Here is an 11,897-nt window from a genome sequence, read left to right as displayed (position 1 = left end):
TTGGAAGTCTGTACACTGGTTTGAAGGAATGTGTAAGAATGTCTTAAAGAGAAAATGGCATCTTGAAATACTTCTAAGCACACAGATTAGATTGCAGTATCATGTGCTTTGTGCCAAGAGGACAGCTCTGATGCACTAAGGATAATTCCCCTTGCTTGGCAGTATGTCTTTCTGTGAGAGTGTTTCACACCAAAAACATGAAGGTCCTCCAACATGCTACCAGGCTGTGAATGCTGTTTGCAGGGGTTTTTTGAGTGTTTGTTAAAACACCACATTGCAACGTGGCATCTTTGAGAAGGAAGTAGAGCAAATGCTGGTAGGAGGAAGCCGCCCCATCTGAGTTTGTGCACTGGAACCAGAAAACACAGGAGCTGCAGCACTGGGCAAGGAGCACTGAGAACTGTTGCTTCTAGGTGGATGGAAGGAAAAGCTGAGAAAGGGAAAATTCAAAAGATTAGGTGGAGTCAGATGGAAGACAATTAATTTTTATGAGTGAAGCAAGAAGTTTTGGATTAAGAAGCCCCATTGCTGCAGCCACTTTGCAGTGAGAATATAACTGCCTGATTGCAAGAAAATGTATTTTGCATTTGTGTTTACAAAATCGAATACAGCATGTCATGTCATTTTAGTATTGCCTGAGCTTTCCTCAGTGAGACCTCAGTAGAAAATTACCTCAAAAGAGAATCTTTCTCTGTATCCTAATGATTTCCTATGCCAACCCACAGGTCCATAATGAAGAGGATGTTTGAGTGGGAATAGCAAATATGGTCTGATAGTCCTAATGCTGCCATAAAGCTGGCACAGCTGGAGAAGAGCAGCTCCCCCGTGACTTTGAAAAACAGGTGGAAACCGTGACACAATTGCTGAGCCAATAGTATTTTACAAGCAGCAGACACCCATCCCTAGCTTGCTCATAAATATCCACAGCCAGTGTGCTGAGGGGGATGAATAAGAATCAGTCCCTTGGCTAGTAGCAGACACTGCTGAAGTGCCATTGTAGTTGATGTACATGGCAAGCTATTAAAAAAGATTTTGGAGAAAGAGAATGTAACCTGCCTGGCCTAGTAAAATTGGAGGACTGCTAGTTGTTGTTTCTTGAAATAACTATGCTGAAACTCAGAGCTGCTGTTTATCTTGCAAACTTGAATCACTTCTGTTTACAGAAGATGCAGGTGACTGCTCAGGGCTTTGTGTGGGTTTGTTCAGTGCAGACATCCCTCTCATTTGACTCCTAAACAAGATTAGAAAAAATTAAATTAGTGTTTAAACTTTTGAAGGCATTACTGTGGGTTTTTTTTGATCATTTAAGAGCATTAAACATATATGAAATATGCCATTTTATGTGGACATGTTTTCTGGATGTACATAGGAAAATGATACACCATATAATTACATCTAAGTTCAAATAACTCCCTGTAAAAAAACAATCCTCTGCTTGAGACTTATGATCTAGTTTAGTTAGAACTGAAAAAGTATAAGGAAGGAGAACTTCACTAGGAAGGACTTACTGCTTGTTTATTACCTGTTGCCATTGAGCACATAAAGTGTTTTTGTGGTCTAACACTTCATCCGCATTCTCTCATACTCTTTTTAAACCCGGTCTACTAGATTGCTTTGCAGTTTCTTGAATTTAGAGGTTGGGCTTTCGAACAGAGCACTTGTGCTTTGTTTCCATGGCTTCTTCAGCAACTCCAAATAGGCTTAAACTCCTGTTGATAATTTTACAGGGAAGTAATTGCTACACATGAAGTCCTCCCAAAACATCCAAGTGGCATATACAAGAGCAGGCCAAATTTAAGACAAAATCAGTGTGAAGCAAGTGGAACTGGCCCCATAGGCCATTTGCTTCTTGAATCCACTTTTTTCTTTCCTTGCTTTGTCTTCCCCACTGTGGGTAGCTCCATTCATATGTGGACAGCTGCATTCAATTCTTGCTGCTCACTTCATGCCACTTACCCACCCCTCATAATCCAGACCAGAGGTTAACATATTCAAGCTCCATAAGGAAAAGTGTAGAGGCACATAGGTAAAGAGAGTCCCACATGATTGTAAAACTTTATAAAAACGGCCAGTCTCCACACTTTGGGGTGTGTGCTGGGGTTTGGGATATTTAGCTTTCTTGCTAAAGAGCTTGTTTGAGAAATAATATGCAAAACAAACATGACAAGAAATGCAGATGGTCCTCCTTGAACAGAAGACTTAATAGAAAGCAAACAAACATGAGCTTTATAGACAGATTTGAAAGAAGAAAATGTGATAGCTTGGGAAATGTGTTCTAATGACAACTGAAGGGCCTTAGATGCAGCTATTTGGTAATTCAGTATGCTAATGACTTCAAAGTGACCTGTGCTCCACTGTGCTGCAAATAGATTTCTTTGTATTGGTATACACAGGCTTGTGCTTTCTGGTCCATAGCCTTATTCATTAATCCTTACTGACATCTATTATTGAATTTGCCTTCTCCAAACAGTTGGTTTCCACCTCTGCTATTAAATCTCCATCCTAGCAAATAGATAACACTACCTTTAAAACACAGCCTAGTGAAGACACAAGCTAGTGACTCAGACATTCTTTTTTTCTAAAGACAGTACCCCTACTGTTTAAATATATTTTTTTTTCTTTTTTTGTAGTTGATATTCACATGTGTGTTCAGATCTGACAACAGTTTTGTTCTCTTGGTGAGGGAATTTTTCCTGGAAGGTTACAAAAGCCCATTAATAGAAGTGCACAATGCAGTGCTGAGGAGCGTGCATGCATGAACTACAAGTCTGCCAGCTTTTTGTGAAGCTCTGCATGGGGCAGTATACTGAAATAAAGCCTTTCAGACCCTTTTAATGTAGTTCTGACCTTCCACTCTATATTAAACAGATGACTGGAACCAGAAAGATAGGTCATTGTGATTGCAGTTAATATTTGTAAGGACCAAAGCAGCTCTCAGCCTTTGAGGTAGAAGGGAATCATCTTAAGTGTGAAAATGTATCATCACAAGAATGGAGAGGATCAAAGGAAGGCCAGCTGGTGCTCGGACATCTTTTCATAACCTTTATTACAATGCTAGAATACACTAACCTCAATGGGAAGTCCATTCAGTTCATGTATTTCAAACAGATAATCTGTATTCTAGTGAAACAAAGAAAGCTAAAATAGCCCTTTCTAAAAAGGGGGTGGTCGGCACAAATTGCCTATGATTTAATCATTTTGGTTTTCTGAAATCAGCTTAGCTTTTTCAATGCAAATATGTGAATGTTTAACATGCTTATTTTAGAAGTGACTGAAAATTTGTAAAATTTAGGTACAGAGAGTTCTAACTGATTTTAACTGTGTTTTACTTCTGTAGAATAAAGGCCCTCCACATTTTCACTTGCAATGCACAAAAATAACACAGTTATTTCAGGAAAAAAACTATACAGAAAAACCATAAGCATCAACTATCCAGGAGGCATGTATATGTGGAGTTGTGAAAAAGCCAAGATTAAGCCTAACTAGTTTTGACAAACACCAAAATTTTAAGTTTGGGCTTTCAGGGAACATCAATCCACTATAAGTATATAAGTATATATGATATTAGCAATAATGAAACAGAAAATCAATGAAGATTGCTGTTTGTTGGTCAGCTGCTACAGTAAAAAATGGATAGGGAAAAGTAGTGGGACTGTAGGTATAGACTAGAGGTGAGCACTTCTGCCATGATATTTTTTATATGGGGAATGCTACAGATCACTAAAACATCAAAGTTCAAACTCAAGTGTTAGATTGTTTAGTCCTTTTGGATTTGGATTTCAATCAGTCACTTTCTGAATTTGTTCTGTGGATGCAGAGTGGGGAAAGTATCCCTTCTACTTGTTGAGCAGGGATTTATTTCCAACCAATTCTATTAAACTTTTTGTCTGAAGATTGACACCAATGTCACAATTGCATTATTTATGAATTATTTATTTCCTTGACAGGAAATGCAGCAGTCAGTCTCTTAATATTGCAAAACACCAAATGGACAAAAGAATATTGCCTTTTCCTACCCAGAAAGTGAGGGCAGTCATCGCGTCAGCTGGGTAAAAACTGCAGCCTGCGAAACGGGTCTGAGGGGCAATGAAATTCTGACAGCCTCAGGACACACAACTTCAATTCAATTCAAAAGTCATTAAAATAATTCCTAATTTCTAAAGCTTAGAAGAAAAGGTATTTAATTTCTTTTTCTCCAAGTAATTTGCATGTCAAATCTCTCTCCCTCTCTCTCACACATGCTTCTCCCCCTCTCTCTCCTGTCAGTGATGTCTCTCTCAGCAGCTGTCTAGTCATGAATCACTCCCGTCATCTGAAGCATATTTTAAACACTTCTGGACGTGCTCTAAAAGCAAATGCTCTTAAGCAAACAATTTGCACTGTTTTTCCATACACTCCCTTCACTTCTCAAAACCTTTCATAATCATGACTTTAAAAGCTGGGTCACAGGGGAATCAGGTACTGGAAAATACAACCTTTTGTACTTGTGAGAGTATCATAATGTTACATCAAGTTCTTGTGTAATGCAGATCTTGTCTGACTTGCAGAAGACTTGAAGTTGCCTGAAGCTTGAGAATATCACTTCATTAAGATTCATATAAATGTTGCCTTTGGTTTCACCCATTGTATTCTGCACCCTCTCAAGCTCAAACTTCAGTCTGAGTTTAGGAATTGAGCAGATAAAAAGAAAATCACTGTCAAAGGTTAGTTCAGCTGCTGTTACGGTAAAGCAGATCAGATTATGCCATATTTGCTTCAGAGCAGTTACTTCACACCCTGAAATGGAAAACATAATCATGGAGCTAATAAACTATTTGTCATGTAATCATGAGTTTCAGAGCTACCAGAAAAAGGATATTGACTGAAAAGGTTTTGATCTTAAAAAGCTCTTCTGTTTTTCTCATCTATTCTGTGGCAGAAGGATGCCCAGCAGGGCCTTAGGGCAGCAAGGCTTTTTGCTAAGTGCCTGGAAGGCCTTTAGAACCATCCAGTAACAAGTCAAAGAGGAATTGTAGCCACTGGCTAGTAAGTGACTCTTCTGGTAATTTGAATATTTGACAGGAATACAAGTTTTGAGCTCCAGATCCAAATGATTACATTTGGCACACGGGCAAAACAGGAATACTAATTGTGCCCAATTGGAAAGAACTTTCTCTTTCCAAATAAAATGTGGCTTTTAAATACCTAGGACCAAGTTAGTTTTGTTTCTTGCAAAGTCTAGAAGTGATAACCCTAAAGGATGCTTTTGTCTGAAGTCCTAATGCAAGTCTTACACAAGCTATAAGCCACGTACTTCCACTTCATGTTTGCATTGGGAACTTTTCTTTCTTGCTGCTTTGATGTCACATCCTTTTGTATTTTTTTAAGTGCCTAGAAGAACCCTACTGTGACAAAACACTAAATAATAATCAAAGTCGGGAACATTAAATGATGCTATCTAATATATTTCTGGTATGGAGTGCTGTCATATGTGGATTGTGATATGGATGACCACCTTGAGTGCTCTGACTGTCCTGCATATATCATTTCATCTTTCTTAGTAACCTGGTTCTAGTGGAATCATCAGAGTTATCACATCAGAAAGTTTTGTTTTAAACAAGAAAGCTTTGTCAACCACCATTAATAATATCACCACTATTCAGCAGCTTAATTATGCGATTTTTGCTACTTGCTATTCCCAAAAGTCCTTCCCTCTGAAGAGAGGATTAGATAAAACCCATATTGAAAGGGGTTAGCCCTTGCTATTGCAAGAGAAGCCTGACATATTGCAAGTGCCTAGAAATCAGAAAACTAAAAGTATTTAAAAATATTTGTAGCCATCTGGAAGTCACATTCATGATGCTTTACGATATACCCATATGATTTTTGAATGTGTGGTTTGTATCAAATAATAGGTTCATCTATCTCTCCCTTATTTCTCCATGAATTTAAGTCGTGTAAATCTGTCGTGTAAATCCGCAGAGCCAATGCATCTGATGCATCATCCTTAGTCAGTGGGATTCAGAGCCCATTTGCCCGCCGGGTGGCAGTGAAAGCCCGAGCTACAAAGGGGATGGGAGGGGATGGGATAGGATGGGATGGTCCCGATGGCTGAGCTGCTCTGCTGCGGCTCCGGCGGAGTCGGTGCCTTCCTACCGCACATCCGCGGCGATCAGGCTGTGGCTTTATCCCTAATAATGATAAACATCATTCCGTTGTGTTAGGAAGCGATAATGTGTTTAATGGTTTGTTATCCGCATCTTTAACAAACTGTAAGGAGCTAATTTCTTGCCCTTGGGCACACCTGCCGAACAGAGCTGGAGACTGCACTGCAGTGACAGCCAGAACGTGTCTATGCTTCAGTCTCATTGATATTGTGATGTGCGACATAAATATCATTAGTTTTATAATGTGTTTTATCTCTGTGTGCTCTGTGAACACATGCTCCTGCCTTATGCCTGAATACTTTACAGCTGTTTCTCTTGCTGCAGGTTGTTGCACAAAATAAGCCAGCTCCCTGGTACTCATGCAGTGGTCCCTTGGGAAATGCTCTGACCCCATGGCAGAGCTCTGTGGACTCTCAGGGCAGAGCTCTGTGGACTCTCAGGACCTCTTACCATTTCCTGACACTTTTTTTTTAAATAAACCCTTAATCACTTCTTTCACATTAAGTGAAAATGCTCAGTACACCAAGTCGTTTTAACACTACTCTATTACTACTCTATTTTGAACTGTTAACCATCTTTTGCCATTCTTTTGCTGCATGTATTCAGGCTGAAAAGGGTAGAGATGGCAGAAGCCAGTCAAAGCATAAACAGTGAGAAGTTGTCTGTGTTCAGCATAATTAAAGTATGAGTGTTTGGAAATTGCACGATTGAAATTGTTTCACAGTACCTTCTCCAGAATGGGAGGACAACAGGTCAGAAATCAAGGAAAAAAAAATTCTGAGAGTGTTTCCTTCAAGGGTAAGCAAACATTCACTTTAAAAAATACAAAACCTAAACTCTAATAGTAAAGTGAAAAGCATAGATTTTGGTCCTTTCGTGTAGTTTCCAAGGATGTTTTGGTATGGAGTTGAGATGTTTGGCTTTGTGATTTTGGCTGAATAGCTTAGTAATAGATGAGGATCAAACACTGCCACTGGTTTTAAACCTAATTGCACATCTGGCAGGAATAAAGGTATCTATAAGGTGTTATGAGTCAAACAGCATGACTTTGTCAATACTACAGCTGTACAACCCAAGCACATTTCATTGTTTTACCGCCTGTGGTGAGGGCTGTTATCACTATAACTGGTATTGCCTTGTTGCTACTCCCTGTGCCAAGGTCTGAGAGCCTCAAAATCCAACTCCCTGCCAATAAGCAGATTGCCTAAACTGATCCAGGATGTGCACCTCCCTTTTGCTCCAACAGGGGTTGTACTGCTGTAACATTTTCAACTCTGTTCAGTAGTATTTTTCCAAGGGAATCTTAACTAAATGTCAATGTGTTTATTTACATGTTATTACTCTTTGAAAGCATATTGCTTTCTGAGTGCACAGCAGCCAATAACAACAAGTACTGTGCTTGTTTATTGTAAGTATTTTAAGTACTCAGCTCTACCAGAAGTGTCAATTGCTTTATTAATAGGCAGTTTTGTAACAGAGATCTGTTAAAATACTGTTCTGCAAAACGTTTCTAAAACAACTTGAATAAATTATTCTGTAGAAAACAATTACTTTCCAAATATTTTTAGTATTTTGGTACTAGTAGTATCTCACTAACTGGGTTTTCTTTAAGGAATTTAAATAAGTTACGTACATTGGATATTAAGAATATTCAGGTTCTTTATTAGATCTGTGAAAGCAATGAGGTGTCTCAAAAAGACACCCTCCTGTACCCACCTACATACAGGTACCCATAGAAATACATAAAAATGTCTCTAAACGTTGGCCTTCAGTTTCCAGCAGATCTGGTCATTGGTGTTCTTTAGAGTTTGTGTATACAATGCATGTTGGGTTAGTTACACTACTGAGGGAATGCATGGTCCATATGTGCTATCTATATAGCAATATAATTGTTTATAGTTCTTGAAAGTGTAATTTTTCCCAAAAGAGAGGAAGAATAAACTTGATCAGGATGTGATGGCTTTAGAGAAATGGAACTGCCATTGTGTGTCCTGTCCTGTAGATGTGAGGACACTGTTGTTTGTTTTTTTTTTTAAAAAAAACCAACCCAACTATGTCCCAAAGTCACATAGCTGTAGCCTAAGAAATATCATGTTTTGAACAGGCTTAAAATCCTCCAGAAAAATGTCTTGCATAAGAAAGTAAATTAAAAATCCTCTACACATTAAGATCATAACTTTCATCCAAAAGAAAATACCAGAGACTTAGACTTACTGAAACTCAGTATGATCTAGTTTAAAAAAAAATGTCAACATGGATTAAAAGTCCTTCCCCTGCAGCAGGGAGAAGGCAACCAGTCCCTGCTGCTGCTACTTCCAGACTGTTTTCTAATATCCCTAGCTGCACAGTAGGACTAGGCTGGCAGGACAGACAGGACAGCTCTTGAATGGCTGATGTCTTCTTTTAGTAGAAGTGATAGATTCTTCCTCATCCTTGCCAATTATTTCCTTACACAGCACACTCCTTGTTGACTTTCCAGTAGTCAATATCCACATACAATAACTGGAGACAGATGAAAACAAGAACAGACTACTGGGAAATGGCAAAATTATCCACCTGCTCTCTGTGTGTCCAGTGGGTTGTTTCTTTATGATCCTATGATTATCTGCAGATTCTTCTTATGGTAAGAGCCAGCTGGATTGAGTTCACCAGAGCAAAATGCAGTTAGGTAGCTGGGAATCTATTAGAATATATCACTTTGGACTTTTCTGTAGGAATTAAAACCTCAAGATTCTCACTAAACTACTACTAGCACTGTGAATTATTTTGGCCATCCCAACACTCTCAAAGAATTGTCCTTTTCTGTCTCTCGGGCCTGATTTGTTTTTCTTTTGGAATTCAGCTTTGTCTGTAGTGGGAAATGGAACAGGGAATTGTTAGTTCATCTTTGTCCGGTGCTTTGAAGATGTAAAATATTTTTGGAAGCTGCTTGGTACAGTTGCCCATATTCTCCTCAGGGAAACAAATCTAACATTTGCTCTCCACAGCCTGCCCTTAGTGGAGTATTCAAGGAGATCTCTTTCCCTTTCTGTTCCCACAGGGCAACTGGATGCCTTTATTGCCGCTTCTGCTTGAAGACACCAATTCAAGAACCCAATTTATAAAGAGTCTTGAATGTGTTTGGCAGATTTCCTCAGCTGATATACTTTAATGTTCAGTGGGAACCCTGTCTTTCTGGAATTATTCCTCACTTCTCATTTTTGTTTTCTGTTTTTCACTGCGTTTTCATTTTGACTAATTCTTCCTCAAATATGCACCATGGAGATTTGATTGATTTAAAATTCATAAGTGCTGGATTTAGATTTCTTAGCATGTAGGGTGCTTAATGCCCTCAGTTGCAGTTTCCTAAAGTAACATAAGGAATTCAAATACAGCAGTGATGATGCTGCACATTTTACAGAATACAAATAGGGGTTTTTAGGTTCTTAGATCTCTTGCTGTGAAGTACCAGTAATCCTGTGCTAGTAAACATCTGTGCTGTCTGGATGTAGCTGGTCTTGTTTTTTATTTCTGCTAACAGAGAAGGAATTATTCCTGTGGCAACCAGATCCTGCAGGGTTAATACTATTTCTTTGAAGTTACTACTGATATTTCTTGCTACATCCTTTTGTCATCATTTTTCAAAGTAGCTCTTGTTGCATGGATTGTCAGTTTAAAGGAATGCAAAATGGGTTACCAGGATAGGAAAAACTCTGTTGTTTTAAAGCCATGATAAAGCTCTAATCTTACAAATGAGTGTGATATACAGTTCACATAAGTTGCACTGCATGTCACAGTTTTTGCTTTTACAGTTCTTAATAACAGGCAAGTGTAAAACCCTTTCCATCCAGAATATAAAACTAATAATAATACTACATGTTAATATCAATACATTTTAAAGTCAAGAGTACCCTTCTGATATTAGTTAATTAGTTACACAGTTTCCCTTCCCATTGAGTTACTTTATTTCACATGAGAATGGTTCAAAGCTGTGCCAGGGGAGGTTTAGGCTGGACATTAGGAAGCATTTGTTTCCCAAGAGGATGGTCAAACACCAGAACAGCTCGATGTCCCAAGCCTGTCAGTGTTTAAGAGGCATTTGGACAATGTTCTTAGTAACGTTCTTTAACTTTTGCTCAGCCCTGAATAGGTCAGGCAGCTGGACTAGAAGATCGTTTTAAGTCCATTCCAGATGAAATAGTCTATTCTATTCCATACCATTCCATTCCATTCCCATAATTGCCTTGCTCCACCCACCCTGAAAAATACGAATATAATAGTAAGGATATTAACTTGGTTTTTAGTAACATCTCTGTTTGCAGTTTTGTTTTTCAATGTACCATATTCAAAGCTTTCTAAAAACAAACAAACAAACAAACAAAAAACAGTGGACAGCTGCTGCAGTTTAGGCACCTAATTCTAATAATTCATTACTTTCTAAAAGGTATAATTCATCCTTTCAGTAAAAGTAGCTGGCTTATTCATTACTTGCTTTGCTGGCTCCCTCTTATTTTTCACTTGTTAGTGATCTGGAGTGAGCAGATGTTTTGTACATCCTCCTCTCTTCGTTTTTTGACATTTAGATATGTGCAAATAAGCATATTTAGGAGTCCCCAAAAACCTGCCATAGTCAATAAATGAATGCTCTACAGATTTTGGCTTCTCTGTTATTTGGAAAACTGTTCCCATAATGCTACATTCCTTTCCATTCTTTTCAGCATGTCTTCTCATCGTATCTTTGAACATAGAAACTTTTTAAAGTGCTGACCTAAATTATCAAAAGTGATCTTTAATTTCCTATGCCTCAGATTTTAAGTGCTCAGATTAAGAGTGAATCTTGACTAGCTGGCTCTCTTCTCTTTGCTTTCTTGAAGCCTGTCACTTTCCCGGCTACAGACTGAGACACCCCAAAATCACTTGGTGCTTTTGGCAATTTCAGATATTGAAGTTAAAGTGCCATTGTCTTAGAACTCCATCACAACTACAAATTGAATGAAAGAACGAGCACAGACACGAAAGATACAGAGCTTTGAATTTACACGTACCTTAGAAAATTTCTGATTGCTAGTTTTTATCTCTGGCGAAGTTCTATTTGCAAACTGAAATACAGCAAGATCAATGCCATGTGCAAAAACTTAAATGGCAGCTTTTGAGAAATTGCCCCATTAACCTGATGAGTTTCTAATTACAATAAGACATAAGAGCTTTTTTTCCTCATGCTATGTAGGATTTTGTCCTAACAGGTTTTTTTTAAAGCTACCCTGCTGTTAAAATAATTTAACTGCAGTGTTTGAGTATAATTTGTCCTATATTTCTTTTGCTTTCTCTGAGGAGTTACATAACTTTTTAATTTCTAATGAGGTTTCCTAAATATAAATTGTGATGTTATATTATGCACCTCCTTTGGCTCCCAACCAATTAATTTGAAGTGGTTCAAGGCCAAAGAGAAGTCTAGGATCACATTCTAGCATTCCTGGTGAAAGGCTTGTTTACGCACTTTTTTTTTTTTTTAAATAAATGGTTTAGTGGTTAAGTCCAGCTTCTGTTGAAATTGATCTTATCCTTTAATTTTATGTAATACTCTAAATTATTAGAGGATCATTTAGGATAGTTACATGACCTTGTGTTACTTAGATGCTGTTTAAAATCCATTTGTATAATAGCCAAAACATTACTGGGCTCTCCTAAATCAGGTAACTTTAGCCATTTAAATGACTGTTTAATCATAAGCAGGATTAACCTGGGAAGAGATCAGTAAAAGATCAACCTCAC

Source organism: Chiroxiphia lanceolata, chromosome 4 (genome assembly GCF_009829145.1).
Source record: "Chiroxiphia lanceolata isolate bChiLan1 chromosome 4, bChiLan1.pri, whole genome shotgun sequence".
NCBI lineage: Eukaryota > Metazoa > Chordata > Aves > Passeriformes > Pipridae > Chiroxiphia > Chiroxiphia lanceolata.
This window is presented reverse-complemented; position numbering follows the sequence as displayed.